This window comes from Pinus tabuliformis, chromosome 7 (genome assembly GCF_031772625.1).
Source record: "Pinus tabuliformis cultivar Carrire ecotype Pingquan chromosome 7, CPIR1, whole genome shotgun sequence".
Lineage (NCBI taxonomy): Eukaryota > Viridiplantae > Streptophyta > Pinopsida > Pinales > Pinaceae > Pinus > Pinus tabuliformis.
The window spans coordinates 36,085,429-36,097,337 of record NC_142293.1 but is presented as its reverse complement, the minus strand read 5'-3'; positions in this window follow the sequence as shown (position 1 = coordinate 36,097,337).

The window sequence follows — 11,909 nt, the reverse complement described above, 5'->3', positions numbered from 1 at the left end:
CAGAATCTCAGATTTTGGGGCAGAAAGAGGCAGGTGTACAAACAAGAAGAACAATTGCAGAAGCCTCAAGCTATTTGGCATTGCTCTCCTCCACTGAACCTCAAAATGTAAAAGAGGCATGCAAAGATGAATGTTGGGTCAAGGCAATGGATGAAGAACTTGAGCAGATCGAAAAGAATAACACTTGGGAGTTGGTTCCTAGACCAAAAGATAAGAATGTCATAGGGACAAAATGGATCTTTAAAAACAAGTTGAATGAAAATGGGGAAGTGATTAGAAACAAGGCCAGACTTGTTTGTGAAGGGTATGCTCAACAAAAAGGTATAGACTTTGAAGAAACTTTTGCTCCCGTTGCTAGACTTGAGGCCATCTGAATGTTCCTTGCTCTCTCAAGCTTTCAGAAGTTCAAAGTATTTCAAATGGACGTGAAATCAGCCTTTCTGAATGGAGACTTAGAAGAAGAAGTGTACATTGAGCAACCAGATGGCTTCATCCTTGGGAATGATCCAAATCTTGTATGCAGACTAAAAAAGGCTCTCTATGGTCTTAAACAGGCTCCAAGGGCTTGGTACTACCGTTTGGACAAATATCTTCATCAACAGGGTTTTTCAAAAGGATTAGCAGATAGAAATCTTTATATAAAAATTGAAAATGAAAAATTTCTAATACTTGTTGTGTATGTAGATGATATTATCTTTGGCAACAATGAAGAAGCTATGAGTCAAAGCTTTGCCTTGGTAATGCAGAAAGAATTCGAAATGTCTTTGCTTGGAGAACTGACATATTTTCTTGGATTGCAAATCCAACAAAATGAAGGCGGTATCTTTTTGTCTCAAACCAAGTATCTCAAGCAGATCTTGAAGAAATATGGCATGGAAGATGCAAAACCAGTATGTACCCCTATGGTTACAGGATGCAGCCTCAGTGCAAATGATGAATCTGCAGCAGTGCATCAACCAACCTATAGATCCATGATTGGAAGTCTTCTTTATTTGACAGGTACTCGACCAGACATCATGCATGCAGTGGGAATAGTTGGAAGATTTCAGGCAAATCCTAAAGAAACCCATCTTCAGGCAGTAAAGAGAATTTTCAAGTATCTTCAAGGAACTAAAAACTACGGCTTATGGTATCCTAGAGATACAGATCTCACTTTACATGCTTATACAGATGCAGATTGGGCTGGAAGTGTGGATGACAGAAAGAGCACAAGTGGTGGAGCATTCTTTATGGGTTCCAGATTAGTATCTTGGTTCAGCAAGAAATAGAGTTCGATTGCTTTATCTACAGCTGAAGCGGAATATGTGGCTGCTCCATCTTGTTGCACTCAACTTCTTTGGATGATGCAAACCTTGCAGGACTTTCAAATCACTTGTACACCACCTATCTCCATCTTATGTGATAATACAAGTGAAATAAGCATTTCTAAGAACCCAGTCATGCATTCAAAAACCAAGCACATACCAATCAAGTATCACTTTCTCTGAGAACAAGTGTTGGAACAAAAGGTCAAGTTGGAGTATGTTCCTTCTAAGGAACAAGTTGCTGATATTCTCACTAAACCACTGCCCAAGGAGACATTTGAATACCTCAGACAGAAGCTGGGGGTAGTTGATGCATCATCTTGTTGTTAAATCTTGTCTATTTCAGAGAAAAATGGGTGTACGTGAGTTGCTCGAGGAGGATCTGCGTACATACGCAGGTTTGTGCAGATATAGTCGCGTATATGGACGCTTGATGGATATCAGTAGGGACAGGCTCTGGTTATGGTGGAGATAATCTGAATTGGGTCTGACAGAGACCTTCTGGCACAGGTTCAGGGGGAGCAGATAAACTTCTAATGATGCAATTTTGGCATTATCTTAGAAGCTTTTGGTTCTAGTTCACAGCTGTTGTTGGTTTCAGGTGGAACAAATGCAGAGAAAGAACAGAAGGAAATCATGGTTGCTGATCTGAATGGTGATTAACAGATGCTGCTGCTATCAGTTTTTGGTGTCTTTCATAAGTATTGCTCTAGATATTTCGTCTCTATGGTGTCAAGGTCATGTAATGGCCTATCTTGGTTTCCCCACTATGCATGGGATGAAGATGTAATGTTTTTGGTTGTCATATGTACATTTCTGATGTATCCCCACTTGATTGGGTGGATGATCCCCACTTGGTTGGGTGATGGATGTATGTATTGAGTCTTTTGGTGATAGGACGGTCGTTTATGATGTATAAGTTATCGTTCTTCTTGTAAAACATCTTTTTGCAGACCTTGCTTATAGTCAGGGGGAGCATGAACAACACACTTCAACAGAGCAGAGACTTCAGCATGTACTTAGAGGAAGCATGGACAGAGTGGTACACCTTGGCATATACAAAGGGGGAGATCATTCAGAGATTTCAGTAGGTACTCAAGGGGAGTATGGGCAGCGGAAATTTTATCTAGGAAAGAGATTATCTTAGTCTGTCCTTTGCCCTTGATGACAAAGGGGGAGAGTGATTGGTTGTTGTTGCCATCAAGTCCAAAGGGGGAGATTGTTGGCATTATGATACATATGTTGTACTTGATGGCAACCCACTCATCTCAAATGATAAATTATAGTGTAGCAAAGTTCACGCACTTTCATGAAGATAAAAGTTTCTTTCATGTAGAGAAAAGTTGACGCACTTTCATGAAGATAAAAGTTTCTTTCATGTAGAGAAAAGTTCACGCACTTTCATGAAGACAAATTGTTATTTCATGTAAATAAAAGTTCACACATTAGATATCATTTTTTGGGATTCAACTGCGTTAAGTAAGTCATTCAAACGTATGACCATTTCCATGAGAGGTAGTCGTAACTGACTAATTTCTCATGATTTTTGAATAGTTCACTTAGCACTCATTGCATCGGGTGATGCTCACAGGGGTGAAGAAGTGGGATTGAAACTAGTGAAATGTGGAGAACGAATCACATAGCATCAATCATCACTTCCGGGGCTTGCACCCGGTAACCAGGACTTCCCAGGAGGTCACCCATCCCAGAACTCCTCTGGCTCAAGCGCGCTTAACTGTGGAGTTTTTCCCCACAATCAAGCCCACTTAGCTTGCACACACTTTCATGCAGAGAAAAGTTTCTATCATGTAGAGAAAAGTTCACGCACTTTCATGCAGAGAAAATTTTCTTTCATATAGAGAAAAGTTCACGCACTTTCATGCAGAGAAAAGTTCATTTCATGAAGAGAAAAGTTCACGTACTTTCATGATTGGCTCATGGTATTAGTCCGACAATTTTTGATCCTATGGTTTTGGTCCGTGGTATTTCATCCAAAAGTGTTGACCCCAAGTATTGGGTTCATGGTATTGTGTTATTATGGTTTTGGACCGTGGTATTGTGAAAGGCCTAAGACTATAAAAGAGGAAGGAGATCATTTGGCAAGGCAATCGGTCTGAATGAATTGAATATCTAATAAGTGCTAGATCTGAAATATTTGTGATTGGGGTTATGGTGCAGATCTGGATCTGAATGAAGGAGGAACCTTAGCGCATAAAGAAGGATAAGTTCTATTGATGGGTCATAATCTTTAAGCTTGAATAATAGTATCTTTGTATGATTTTGATCTGTTATATGAGGTGCATGCTTGATCTATAAATCTGACAATCTGGGTTAATTAGTGTCTGAATATTTGAAAGAATGAATTATTCTTTATAGATCTGTACGCACGTTCAGTAAAGTGAAAGAGCGTATACACGCTGGTTCAGTGAATGAAAACGGCGTATACGCAGGTTGGTCCAAACACAGGAGCGCATGCACGCAGGTTTCAGGTTGTTGAAATAGTGTATATCTTTTATATTATGATCTAGATGGCTCTGTTTATTGCTGCAGTATTCTGGGTTCAGAATTTGGTGTGTGGTTACTGTTACTGTGTTATGGGTACAACTGTCAGAGAAGTGTTTACTTGATTCAGTGCTAATTGGGAAAATGAGATTGTTTGATGCAGATATACTTGATGATTGATTGATGTTCATGGATCCAGTCTGAAAATTTATGAAACGTGGTCCCTGAAAGAAAGAGAAGGTTGTAGCCTTCAGTAGGCCAGCACCTACGTACTAGTATCTTGGCTAGTACAAGAGCAAATGGGGTTGTAGCTCCCTTCTAGGAGAAGCTGGAAAACGAGAGAGGGTTGTAGCTCTCTGCAAGTTGTAGCTTGCGTATTGGTAAAGGACTGCACCAATACATTGTAAAATGAAGTTTCTAATTAAAGAAAGATAGAGACGAATTGCAGCAGGTGGTTTTCACCCACATTGGGTTTCCACCTTATATCTTGTGTTCTTGTGTGTGACTATCTTCTGTTCTGTTTTACTGGTCTGGTTACTGTCTATTTCACTCAGATACACAGATTAATAATCAACATCTGAAAGATAAAGTAAATCATAAGTTTTCATAGTATACGCGGGTTTCCTTCTACATAGTTGCGTATATATGCGGGTTTTACTAACTGAAGTAGCGTATATCCTCTGAATTTTAAAAAGGGAATATTTGGCTTGATAACACTGATTCACCCCCCCCCCCTCCCCCCTCTCAGTATTATTTCCAACACATTTCTTATACAATTCTCATTTTGAAGAAGGTACACTTTCATCAAGTTTATTATGGCATGCTAGATTTGGACATTTGAACTATGACAGCCTCCGCTTGTTGAAGAAAAATGGTGTTGCTGGTTGCCTACAATTCCTAGGAAACTTAAGCAATGTGATTCTTACATTCTAGGAAAGCATAGCAAATAGTCTTTTCATAATTCACATTCAAGAGCACATAGAAAACTTGAACTCATTCACTCGGATTTATGTGGTCCAATGCCTGTTCCTTATGCAAATGGGAATAAATATATGATGACATTTATTGATGACTACACCAAAATGTGTTGGGTTTATTTATTGAAGAACAAATCTGATGCTTTTCAAACATTCAAGAACTTTCATAAATGGATTGAAAATGATGCACAATCTCATATTGGGTCTATTCGCACTGATAATGGAAAAGAATACACATCTAATGAATTTGAAAACTATCTTCACCAACATGGGATCAAACATCAAACAACTGTGCCTTATAATCCCCAACAGAATGGTGTAGCTAAAAGAATGAATAGGACAATCTTAAATATGGTACGATCCATGCTCTTCTTCAAAAATGTAAAGATAATGTTTTGGGTTGATGTTGTTCTATGTGCTGCATATATAAAGAATATATGTCCATCTAATGATATTAGAAACAAGACTCCATGTGAAATGTGGTATGGACATGTTCATTCGGTAAAGCATCTCAGGGTCTTTGGTTCCCCCTGTTATGCCTTGATACGAAAGGTACATAGAAACAAACTTGGTGCTAGAAGTTGTAAATGTATCTTCCCGGGGTATTAAAACACTTCCAAAGCATACCGTCTCTATGATGAAGTAAATAAAAAGTTTGTTGTATCTAGAGATGTAATTTTTCTTGAATCATCCAAAATTGACAATGTTGTTGAGCGGCAACTTGATCGCTTGGATAGATTCGCAAAAGCAAAATCATTTCAAGAATTTGATAATCAGATTCCACATCTTGAAGGGGGGATTCCTATACTAGGTCAACATGTGGAATCTTCTTCTGAAGAACACTCTCCCCTGCATGAAACTCCAACAACGGATGATGCTTTAAGTGATGTGATTGACAGAATTGGGAAACTCAACCTTGATTCAGTCCCAACTCAATCAGCGGAGCAGCCTGGACAATCTGAGAAAGGTCCCCCAAAGTGGCTGACAAAACACTTGAAAGTGTTCATCCTGATGAGGTTGGAAAGACAGGAACTAGAAATTCAAATCGGCAAAATGGAGGTGATGTAGATGACTCTAATTCATTTGTTGATATGGATGTTTCTTATGATTGTGAATTGAACTTGTCTACAGATTTTGAACCAATTTCCTTCAAAGAAGCTACTTCTCATGATGAATGGAAAGAAGCAATGCAAAATGAGTATGATGCCCTTATAAAGAACGACACTTGGATGCTGGTTGATCCTCCATTAGGAACCAAACCCAATTGGCTGCAAGTGGGTCTACAAGAACAAGTATAAAGCTGATGGCTCACTTGAAAAGCACAAAGCTAGGCTTGTGGCAAAAGGTTTTGCACAGAAGGAAGGGGTCGATTATGAGGAGAATTTTTCCTCCACAACAAAATGGGCTACCATCCCGACACTCTTTGCCCTAGCAGCTCAGAACGGTTGGAAAGTCCATCAAATGGATGTAAAAACTGCTTTCTTGAATGGAGATCTAAAAGAGATTTTTTTTTTATGTCCCAGCCTGAAGGATTTGCTGTGTTAGGACATGAACATAAAGTGTGCAAATTGGTGAAGTCTTTGTATGGCCTCAAACAAGCACCGCGAGCCTGGCATGAAAAACTAACTGAGCATCTTCTGAAACTCAATTTCAAACATTATGATCTTGATGATGCAACTTTACTTGTCAAGGAAGTTGGCAAAACAGTTGTATATCTTGTGGTATATGTAGATGATCTTTTAATGATAGGGAAAAATGAAAGCTACATTGCATCCATAAAGAAGGAATTGAGGAAAAGTTTTGAAATGACTGATTTGGGCTATGTTCATTACTATCTTGGTATTGAAGTAACCCAACATTCGAAGTCCATATTTCTTTCTCAAAAGAAATACATTGAAGATTTGTTGAACAGGTTTGGCATGATAGAATGCAATCCTCTTACTATTCCAATGGAACAAAACTTAAAGCTCACATCTATTGAAGGAAAAGAATTTGAAGATGCAACAAAGTATAGACAGCTTGTAGGAAGTCTCAACTACCTAACTACTACCAGACCAGACATTTCATTTGTTGTTGGAATCCTCTCCAGGTTTATGCAAAAGCCTTGTGAGGGACATATTTAATTCCGCATTGGTTAATCATGAAGACTTGGGAATAAATAAGCTTTGGAAGTGGGAGAGGTTCTTGTAAGTTAGACAAGAAGCCTGAGTGCCCCATTTTCAGATCAAACATCTACCTTGAGTTTAGGAGCACCAACTCCAAGGATACCAATCATGTCGTTTTTAATAGAGAGTGTAAATATAACTTACTTGAAATGCTTTATTGACTTCAGTGTTTAACTTGACTGTCTTCACAGAAGGTCTCACTGTCTTTACTGTCTTCACTGAAGGTCTCACTGTCTTCACTAGTTCAGGATTACTTCACTGTGCATTTGTTTCCAGTATGAGAAGGTGTCACTGTCCCATTATTTCACTGCATACTTAGCTGTAGTCTTCAAGAAGTATGGCTGTCCTACCAAAAATACTTTAGTCCGTCTGACCAGACCCTTTGTTTCAAATACTAGTCCAGCCTTGCTTCCACATACACCAACACTAATCTGAGAGACCCATTTCACAATTTGAGGATGTGTGACTGAAGGTGACTGTGTGTAGAAGGCAGATCCGAAATGTGTAGAAGGCAGATGAGTGCACAGGTCTAAATGAGATAAAAGAGTGCACAGGTCTGAAGTGGATTAAAGAGTGCACAGGTCTGAAGTGCACAAAAGACAATGCGAGGTGTTGTTCTTTGGTCAACGTCCCAACAATAATGTTCCCTGCCTAATCCGCAAATCTGGTCATCAAGGTAAGCTAATCCGAGGAGCTCCAACATGTTTCTTTCTGATGCTATCTGAGGTGCTGCTCCTCTCTTGACCTGGTCTGAAGATACACAGAGAAACCTGATCCGTAATCCTCCACAAAAAAGTATGAAACAAGAAAAATGCCTTTGCTTGTTTGCGAGATGTGAACTCCTGATCTTCTTCCTTAATCCGAATTTCTGTCCAGGTGTAGGACCTTATTCATTTCAGTCCTTTTGAGGTCCGAGGTGCAGAAAAATAACACAGTCCAAAGTTTATATTTCTGTGCTCTTTTTAACCCTTAAAAATTAGTGTTCACGAGATGTGAACCTCCTTCACCTGTTCTGTGATTGTGTGTCGAAGTTCTGAGTCAAAAATAAGGTCAAGTGTCCTATATTTATAGTGATTTCACAGTGGATAGGCGAAGGGACATGACCCATAGGTAGGCTGACATGAGCGGCTTAGCACAGGTTGGCTCAACAACTAGATTAATACCCCTAACATAAAAAATCTACATCTCCCAAAATATTTGGAGTTTCGGGGCATGTGATAGCTCATTAGAAAGCTAAAATTATGCCCTTTCAGATGGTCCAGGTCTCATGAAGAAATTCATTTTCTAAGATAGAGAAAAATATTATTTCATGTGACTGATCATTCAATAGTGCAAAACTGGAGGCATGGCAGAATGCTTTTTGGCTTCTTCATGGTTTTGGTTTCTTCATTGGTTGCCTTCTTAATCATATCATCATCATATCCCTGCCTGCTTCATTTCCTTGATGTCCTTGTCTTCTTCAGTATATTGACATCAATGACAACTATACTATCAAGTGCATGCAGATAATACGAGTTACCCAATTTAGGTAGATATTCCAAGGTAGTGTAACATACAGTCTTAGAGTGTATAGGTGTTGCATGTAGTTAGATGACTAGCCTAAGGAATTGTGCAATTCCATTAGAGGAATTTCTTAAATAAAAGGGGATAATTCCTGAGGAACAACGCAAGGAAATATGAGCTCAAGCCAGGGCAAAATTTGACCAAGTCTAGGTCAAAGACCTTCAATGAGTAGAGAGATAGGTTGTGCATTTGTAGGGTGAGCTCAGTTGAGGAAAGCAAATGGAATACACATCTATTCATTTGATTAATGCAAGCATGCATTGGGGTTTCTAGCAGATTGCTTTTCCCAAATAAAATTATTTATTGCATGTGTGTTATTTCTTCTTGCATGTCCGAGATTTTGTTCTAGATTGTGAATTACTTTCTGCAGAGCAGTAGAGTTAGTGTGTGTCTTGTGATTTTGATTAAAACATCATGAACAGTGGAAAACCTACAGCCTAATTTCTACACAAGGGCTCTAGTGTAGATAATTATGGAGTTATTGGAATTCATGAAGGAAGATTGTATAAACTTTTGGGTCAACCAGCTCAAGCTTTAGTACATGATGAAATCAATCCATGTGAACTATGACATAGGAGATATGATAACCTTCATTATAGATCCTTGCTTGCTTTGAGTCAAATTGTTTCAGATGTGTTTCAATTGCAGATAGAACATGAAGGTGTATGTAAAGGTTGTGCACTTGGAAAAAATATCAAGAAGTCATTTCGCAGCAATGATAGTAGATCCGATTTTTTTTAAGATCTAATTCATTCTAATGTATGTGGTCATATGTCAGTGAGATCACTTGGAGGTTCGTTGTACTAACATTTATTGATGACTTCTCTTGTAAGATGTGGATCTATCTTATGAAGACTAAGGATGAAGTCTTCACCAAGTTTCAAGAATTCAAGGCTGAAGTATACAACTTGATAGGTAAGAAGATCAAGATTTTGAAATATGACAATGGAGGAGAATACACTTCAAAAGAACTTGTTTCCTTTTGTAAAGAAGTTGGGATTAAGAGGGAGTCGATTGTCTCCTATAATCCTCAACAAAATGGAGCGGCAAAAAGAAAGAACAGGTCCATTGAATAATCTATCAAGGCTATGATGCATGATCAATAATTTCTTATTTCCTATGGGGAGAAACATTCTTCATAGTTGTATACATTCAGAATAGAAGTCCTCATCGAATTTTGGAAGATATGACTCTTGAAGAAGCATACACTGGACAAAAGCCAAAGGTTGGGAATTTGAGAATTTTTGCTTTCCCAATTTACATTCATATTCCTAAGGATAACTGGAAGATGCTTGAACCTTCAAGAAAGAAAGGAATATTTGTTGGTTATAATAAATCATCAAAGGCTTATAGAATCTACATTCCAGAATAATGACGGGTTGAGGTCAATTGAGACATTACCTTTGATGAGAAGGTTGCATATTATAAGTCCATAGAAGTATCCATGGACTCCAATAATGAAGAAAAACATGAGGTTTATTAGGAATAATTTTCAAGTTCTATAGAACATCTTGAAGAGATAAAAGAGCCTTGTGAACTTGTAGAATCAATTGTTGTTTCTGAGATCAAGAAATCACTGACATGGCTTAGATCTACATTGGAAGAAGTAGGAGGACACGTAGCTCCACATGGCACGTCCAAAGTGTTAGTGTCAGTCTTTCCAGCCTTCCTCCAGTGATCAAATATGCTCTTACAAAGTGATTTTGAAGTGTCAAGGTCAAATTTTGTCATTTCAGTGAGTCTTCAAGCAAAATTTGGTCACTAGGCATTAGGTCTAGGGTTTGCTTTCACTCCTTCTAAAGTTGTCCAAATGCCAATCCATGTCATCATTCAGTTGAGTCTATCATCATTCATAGGGTTGTCATTATCATGTCAGTGTCTAATGAGTTATTTGACACCTTGTTCATGCTTCGGTTGCGCCCAGGCAAGGTCATTTCCATCTCTTAGGGTTTTGAAGGCAATTTCTCTTGGACGGTCAAATCATCGGCAAAACTTGTTTCCAGATGTTCATACACCTTCCCCTATCCTTCAAGTACCTTACCAAATGCTTCCCATCCCTTAGATCTGCCAAATTCCTCATTTTTGCACAAACCCTAGTTTCTAGTTACAACCTGGCAATTTTCTAGGTTTGGCCTGTGTTTTGCCCTTTTGGACCCCTTCCCCTCACTCGATCTCCGTGATTCCACTTTCCCCTGCTTCCTAACATCCCTCCCCACTCCCAAAAATTTCCCCAAGAATTTAGAAGCCCCCTATCCCCTTCATTTCGCTCAATTTCGACAAAATTCATTGTTTCACACATCGGGACAAGTCACACTCAAATGATGTTCCAGAGCAATAAAAGATGAATTTTGGAAAACTGAGAGAGGTTTTTGTCCATAACATGCCAAATAAGAAAAACCTCCTTCACTTTTTGCACAAGTGTCATGGTTTTAGAGAAATGTCAAAATTGCAATCGTCAGATTCAAGGAGGTTGGCCAAAGCACAAAAACGGAGAAAAAGGCCCGATCCCCTCCACATCTTGGCCGAGGCTTCCTTGAAGGAGCATGGCACTAAATAGCCTAGCCACAGCACAAATCCCAAGAAATTTTGAGCATTTTGGGTAAATTTTGATTTTTTCAGGCAATCTACAGGTTTTCTCCATTAACGGGTCTCACCCCCCGCGCGACCCTTCATCCTGGCAACTCCATTTTGTAAAAACTCAGCATTTCCAGATTTGCCATGAGAAGTTACATACGCTCATCAATGGACTGAGATTTTATGAAGTTTTGGGCTTCCAGAAAGTCAAAAAATAAGCAAAAAATGACTTTCTGCCACATTTTTGAGACACAGAAAGCAGTCTTGGGAGATTGCAACTTTGAAGGGGCAAATGACCACCAAATTCAGAAATTTCAGTTGGGTTGGAAAGTAGACTCACATGCCTTTCCAAAAAGCCTACTATTGCTCAATTTGGACACCTGGAAGTGCCCTAAAAGTGGTCCCAAAGGCACGCGACCCGTCAGGCAAATTTCTCCAAATTTCAGTGTACAGCTCAGAAAAACGCAGTTTGACCCTGTTTGACTTTTTGGGGTGGATTATTATGCTCTTTGATGTAATTAATGTACTTTTATGACAATTTTACACTTATGTACCTCTTCTAGAAGATTCATTCATGAAAAAGGTGAAAATTAAATGAATGAATTGGTTTCCTAGCTTATAGAGGCAAGTTGTTTTCACTGCCTAGTTTTCAGTGCTTAGTTTAGAAGTGGTTGAAACAGCTCCTAGGATAGTGAGCTCGACCCATGGAGGCAGGGAAAGAGGTTAGATGATCTATATTATGTACTTTCTTGCTCATTTTCATGGTTGGACTCTTGAGGGATAAGCTATCATTGTATTATTCACTGTATCTCTGCAATTTTTGG